Source organism: Akebia trifoliata, chromosome 3 (genome assembly GCF_017979445.1).
Source record: "Akebia trifoliata isolate Shusen 1 chromosome 3, ASM1797944v1, whole genome shotgun sequence".
NCBI lineage: Eukaryota > Viridiplantae > Streptophyta > Magnoliopsida > Ranunculales > Lardizabalaceae > Akebia > Akebia trifoliata.
In genome coordinates this window covers 20649875-20656793 of record NC_141377.1, presented here as the reverse complement: position 1 = coordinate 20656793, position 6919 = coordinate 20649875, and positions in this window count along the sequence as shown.

Sequence of the window (6919 nt, the reverse complement as noted above, 5' to 3'; positions counted from 1 at the left end):
GTCAGAATCTAAATGTGGTGGTTGTGGATGTGTTATGTATATACGATGTAATGTGGATGTGCTATGTAAAATGTGAAATTTGGATTGAATTATGCAGGTATTTTGTTTATCAGGAAAATTTCATATGTTCAATTTCAAGAGGAGATGCTGTCGAAATTTTTATAGAATTTTATTATATTTATCTATATTTAGTGTAATTATATATTTATAGGGGTATTTTAGTAATTTTTGATGCATTCTGCGTACATTATGTTGGATTGTGTATTATGCAGGTATTTCATTTATTAGGAAAATTTTATATGTCTATTTTTAAGAGGAGATGCTGCCGAAATTTCTATAGAATTATAAATTTTTCTATAATTTTTTATAGATTTATAAACATTTTAAAATTAAAATAATTATTTTTTTAATTTTTTATATAATTTTATTATATTTATATATATATATATTTAGTGTAATTATATATGTATAGGGGTATTCTGGCAATTTTTATGCATTCTGGTTGCATTATCAACCTTAAGGGCATTCTGGTCATTTTACCCTACTACAGCAGATTTTAGAAGCTGTATCAAACAGTCCACAGTCAGATTCTAGTCAACAGCACAGCAGTTTTAAAAAGCTCTATCAAACAAGTTTTTCAGCTTTTCAGATTTTGACAGCAGAATCAGACAGCAGATTCAGACAGCAGAAGCTGACAGCAGTTTTAAGAAGCTGAATCAATCGCCCCCTAGATATTTAGAATTTAATTAATTGAAAAACACTAACCCAACTCAAAATCAATTGAAAATGGGTTGAGAGCCGAAGAGTTTATAAGGAGAGATGAGGCAATAAGCCCCATGTGGAACTAAACTCAACACTAACCTTAATCGTGATTGATGTTTTCTGTCGAATAGACAATTGAGATAAGAGAAAAATATGAATTTTCTTGAGATTGGAACTGACCTTGTAAGATATTCGGTACAATATTTTTTGGTAGCAATTTTTTTTTATAATAATGATGAATGCACAGGGTTTGAGAATGTTGATGGTACGTGATTGACGTTGCAACGCCATAGAACAGCACATCAAAAGAGTATTTTGAGTATGACACATGGTGGGGGAGTCCGAAAATCATTACTCATTATTTATTTTTTTTTCAGCGTCACCTAATATTCAAGTCCATTGCATTGACAGTTAATTTGCAAGGAAGAAGACAAAAAAAACACATGTTGTCTATAATTAACTTTAAGAAATAGTATTAAGAAAAATATTAAACGGACTTCCTACAAACCTATGCTAATGTGGAGGTGTGGAGCCATAAATGCTTTCAGATGCCATTACGACGGCACAATAGTGTGGCAGGAAGTCAATATAATATAGAACGGCTCAAAATACTATTTGTCTATGGGGATAAAACATTTGGAATCTCGAAAAGTTTTCTCCCAGTCCAATATTTATTTATTATTTTTTTTTTTAAAGAAAGTTACAAATGTTGGTTGAGCCTAAAGTGAAAAAAAATTGTTGGAAAATCTAATTTTCATAATAAAAAATATATATATAATACATTATATTTAAAGAAATAATCTAATTATCTGTAAAATAAAGTAGTGATTGCCATATAATCATAGAAAATACCATTATAATGCTCACCTTATCGTTTTCACCAATCATTATATTTAATGATTACTAAAAATGGCAGTTGGATTATTGATGTCATAGCAATCCTCAGCTTAATCAAGGTTCTTATATCTTTTTATTTTTTTTTTCTCAAACATTAGTTGACATTAATCAATGATTTTTAATTGCTATTCATCCCCCTTAAATCGAACCTTTAAGTCAAATGAAGGTTTTAATTGTGGGATGTGACATGTTTCTATTTTTTAATTTTATAGTCTGATGGCGAAATAAAAATGATGATAAATAATATAAAAGCAGTAAGGAAAATGTTCCTTAATTTTTAAATTATTATATAGAGAAAAATGGAAACTTGCGCAGTCAATCTCCTTTTTGCAGTACACATGGCACAATCTCATTGGTTAAAACAATTCATTAAGAGGAATATATTTCTTAAGAGCGCAATACACACTGTTTATTGGACTTAATTAAATAACACATTTTCAAAGCTGTAATTTAAGATAAAGTAGGTACACAAGCGACTATATATCATCAGGGCCGGCTCGATGCAAGTTGATGCCTAGGACGAAAACTCTGAAGGAGGTCTTTTTAATATTTAATACATTAATATAGAGGGCTGTTATTGCTACACCAACTTTTACTAATGCCACACCGATTCCTATGTGAATTTTGTACATAATTGGTGTGGCATTAGTAAAATTTGGTGTGGGAATAGTAACTCTCTAATATAAATAATATCAATTGATTAATTATATAATAATTTTTTTTATTTAAAGTTCTTTTATTTTTTAAAGAGCAAATCATTTTCAATAAACAATAAGGTTAATCCACCTAAAAACATGAAAAAATCAAATCAAATCCAAAATAGGATTAATAATGTCTTCCTTTGACAATTCAAAAATAAATAATTAAATAATTATGTGCTTTTCAAATGAGAATAAATAGATAAAAGAATAATAATGATGGAGAGAGAAAGATCAATTTAATACTTTAGTTAATCCAAATATTAAATTTACCTTAATAAAAATGTCCTACTTATGCTTCGATGCTCCAAATTAAATTATTAAGGTATTTATAAAGAAAGATTATGTATGTGTGGGAGAGAAGATGGTAGTAATAGGGTAAGTGAAATGTGTTGAAAACTTGAGAAAGAATAAATTATATGAAAATAACAAAAATTATTTTAATAAATTTTGTAGACCTACAACGTGTGTGGGATTTCGGAGCTATTTTTTTAATTTTATTTTCATTTTATTTTAGCTTTTAATGTACAAGGGGAGAGGGCTTAAAACAACCTTTTTTTAAAACTAATAAAAACAAATCTTGAAGTCTCAACCTAGGCATTGAGAATTTTTTATGTTTTGAAACTACCAATTCTTAGAAAATCATAATCCTTACTAAATTAGTAAGATTTTAATTCTTAATAAGGTTCCTGAGCTCAAATTGATTATCAAATTTGCAATCCAACAATAAAGCACTCTTGATTTCATGAAAAAAGTAAAATTAGGACTTGATCCTAGGTTTTGATAATGGATGGCTACCAAACTTTCACAGAACTTTTAAATTTAGAATTGAAATTTAACGATGAAAAATTATAATTTTTTTTTTCAAAACTAATGGATTTTGTCCTCTACAACCATGTAGTATCAAATCATGTTTTTCTATGCCAAATGGTATGCTCGACACCCTTAGTAAGAGTTGAAATCCTAATGAATAGGTAAGGCTAGTCACACTCTATTTTTAATATGATCTAAGATATGGTAAAAAAAAAAATTTTGGAAACTTATTATATGGGGAGGGTGTTCTCAACTTAATTGTACAAGAATCTATATATATATATATATATATATATATATATATATATATATATATATATATATATATAATATATATATATATATATATTTTAAATGCTTTCTGTCCTTCAATTATTGAGAATTGGGATCCATAAACCTTTTTGGTAGGAGTTTAAAAAACATTGGACTCTTAATAAAACCTGTGTGGCACTTTTTGATAGGAGTTTAAAAGGCATTGGACTCCTAATAAAATCATTTTCTACATGATACGCAGATCAAAGTACTTAGTCTACATCAAAAAATGCCATGTAGACATTGTATTTTATCATAGAAAGAATCAAATCGAAAAATATATTTTTGGACGGGCCCTCCGCTGATGTGGGGTCTTACGCAATTACCTAAGTGGTCAGCCCTGTATATCATTGATAGTTGTTGGAAATATACACATGTCAGAATTAGGTGATCTATTAATATAAAAAAATCTATTTTAAAAACGCCTTGATGACCGAGTATAGGTCATAATTGTTGACTTTCAAAAAGTTCTAAAAGTTTGAATGAAGGATGAGAATAATTGCACCCACCTTTTGAGATATCTACACTCACGTAGTAGTTGCACACCCATAATTTATTAATATCCACATATAGTATATGTATCAATCAAATATGTTTTCATTAGTTATGATTGAAATTCTTCATCACAACGTCATCGTCTTTCATAGACAACTTCATCAACTTCGGCCGGGATTTTCTCTAATTGTAGAAAAATCAGGGATTTTTTTTATTATTGTAGAAAACTTAGATCTTGAACTGTAATGTATAAGTTTTTGTATATTTATCATCTTCAGAATGTGTTTAGACATCATTATAATGTGTTTATTCTAGGCAAAAATGAGTTTTGTTGATGAATATGTCAACCCTGAAAGGTCGATAATTGTAGATACATGTCAACTGATCGTGAACGCCATGTTTTGCTATATGACGATTTATATCACAACACAAAAAAAAGTCCATATTTAACGGACCAAGGTGTTAATTTTCTCATTGTCGAATTTTTTTTTTACAAGTCGAAATCTTCAAATTAATGGAGAATAAGAGAAATTCAATAACTCTAAGCCGTCAAATCTATGAACATAAAAGTTTTCAACAACCTTGAGTTGTTGAAATTTGGTTTCTAAAATTTGTTGGCTTTGGCCCATAAAATTTTCTTGTCAAATTTTCCAATTTTCACGTAGTATATAGGTCGACATTAATTTTCCAAATTCGATAGATATGGTTCGACATAATATGTTTGGTAATTTTTTTTTTAATATTATTTGTTTCAGTTTTTATAAGGTTTAAAAAATGAAGAAGTTCACTCAACGGATCCAAAAGGCAACACTACAACATTTTTGGTGTATAGCGACGGTTTATAGTGGCGGATCAATATTTCCGCTGCTGTATAATATGTTTTTTGCAGCGGATATACTAATCCGCTGCTATAAGAGACACATTTCGGAAGGAAGAAAACACTGAAATGTTTTATTGCAGCGGATGATTGTATTCGCCGCTACAGGTGATACACATTCGAAGAAATAACGTTTTTTGCAGCGGATATTGATATCCGCTACTATAGGGAGCACATTTAAATGTTTTTTTTTTTTTGCAACGGATAGTTGTATCCGCCACCATAGGGGACCACACTTATTAAAAAAGGTTTTTGGCAGCGGATATTTTATCCGCCACTATAGGAAGCACATTGAAATGTATTTTTGCAGCGGCTAGTTGTATCCGCCGCCCCAAGGAAATTAATTTTCTTTTTAAAAAATTAATTGAAATTTTTTTTTTAATAATTAATCTGTAACAAATCTCTTTTTTATTTTGATTCAAGCGGATACATCTGTTCTTATAATGTTTCACAAATTTTTCTTACGTTTAAAAAAATTATTATTAATTTTAATAATAAGCGAATATACATATTTTTTTATTTTAATAATTATTATTAACATTTTTTTTAAAATTTTGATTCAAGCGGATATGTCTACCTTTCTTACGTTTTCTCTTTAAAAATTAATTTAAAAATATATTTTTTAATAATTATTATTATTATTAAGAAATCTTTTTTTTATTTCGATTCAAATGGATAAGTTTCTTCTTATAATTTTTTTAAAAAATTAATTTAAAAATAATATTTTTAATCATTATTATTTAAAAAATATTTTTTTATTAGTACTTCAAAAAGACATGTCTCTTGTATCCATTCTTCTTACGTTTTCTTTTCAAATAATTAGTTTAAAAATAATATTTTTATTAATTATTATTTTAAAAAAATTTATTAGTACTTCAAATACAATTATTTCTTGTAAATTAAATAACGTAAATCCATTTTTCTTATGCTTTCTTTTCAAATAATTAGTTTAAAAATAATATTTTTAATAATAAAAAAATTTATTAATAATTTTTTACGTTTTCTTTTAAAAATATTAATTTAAATATCATTTTTTATTTAGTTTTTAAAAAATTAATAATTATTATTTAAATTTTTTATTTATTTATTAGTAGACACGTCTCTTATAAATAAATTAAATAACATAAATCTAGGGGTGTCAATGGATAGCCGAAATCCAAATCCAAATTCGAATTTGGAAAATCGAATATTATCCAAAATTTTTGGATATCAAATTTGGATTCGGATGTTATTTTAACATTCGGATGTTATTTTAACATTCGAATGAGTTTCGGATACGAATTCAAATGTTACGAAATCCAATTCAATAATATCTGCTCTGATTTAAATATATGTGTTATGTATGCATGTAACACAACAAAACTTATTTTGTACTTATATACCTGTTTGTGTATTCATGTTACACAACTAAATTTAACAATGTATCTTCTCTCTCCAATCTCAAACGCAAAAACCAGTGTAGGTTTCGTCATTTTGACTGTGTGAGCTCCGTAGCCATCCTCTTCTCCGGCCAACGAGCATCAAGGTAGGTACTTCCCCCTCTCTCTCTCTCTCACACACACACACACACACACACACACACATGGTGGCTTCAACCTAGCTCAATCAAAATAATATTAATTTAGCGTTTGAAAATCAATTTCTTCAAATTGATGTAAAACTAGTTGATGTTTTATTCAAATTTTTCATCATTTTTTTTCAAAAATTAAAGTTTATTTGATTTTAAGACTTTTTTTTTCAAAAAATCTTGGTTAGTGATATTCGATCGGATTCGAATTCGGATATAGCACTATCCGATGGTAGTCTTACATAAATCCAATTTTATTATGTTTTCTTTTTAAGTAATTAGTTTAAAAATAATATTTTTAATAATTATTATTTTAAAAATATTTTTTTTTATAGTATAAATAGCAGCGGAAAATTAATTCCGTTTGTAAAAGGAACAAAAATCGTTTTTTTGCAGCGGATGAATTTATCCGCCGCTACAAGGCACACACTCCACTCGATTTATCTGAAAAATAATCGTTTTTTAGCAACGGTTTAATTTATCCGCAGCTATAAGGCA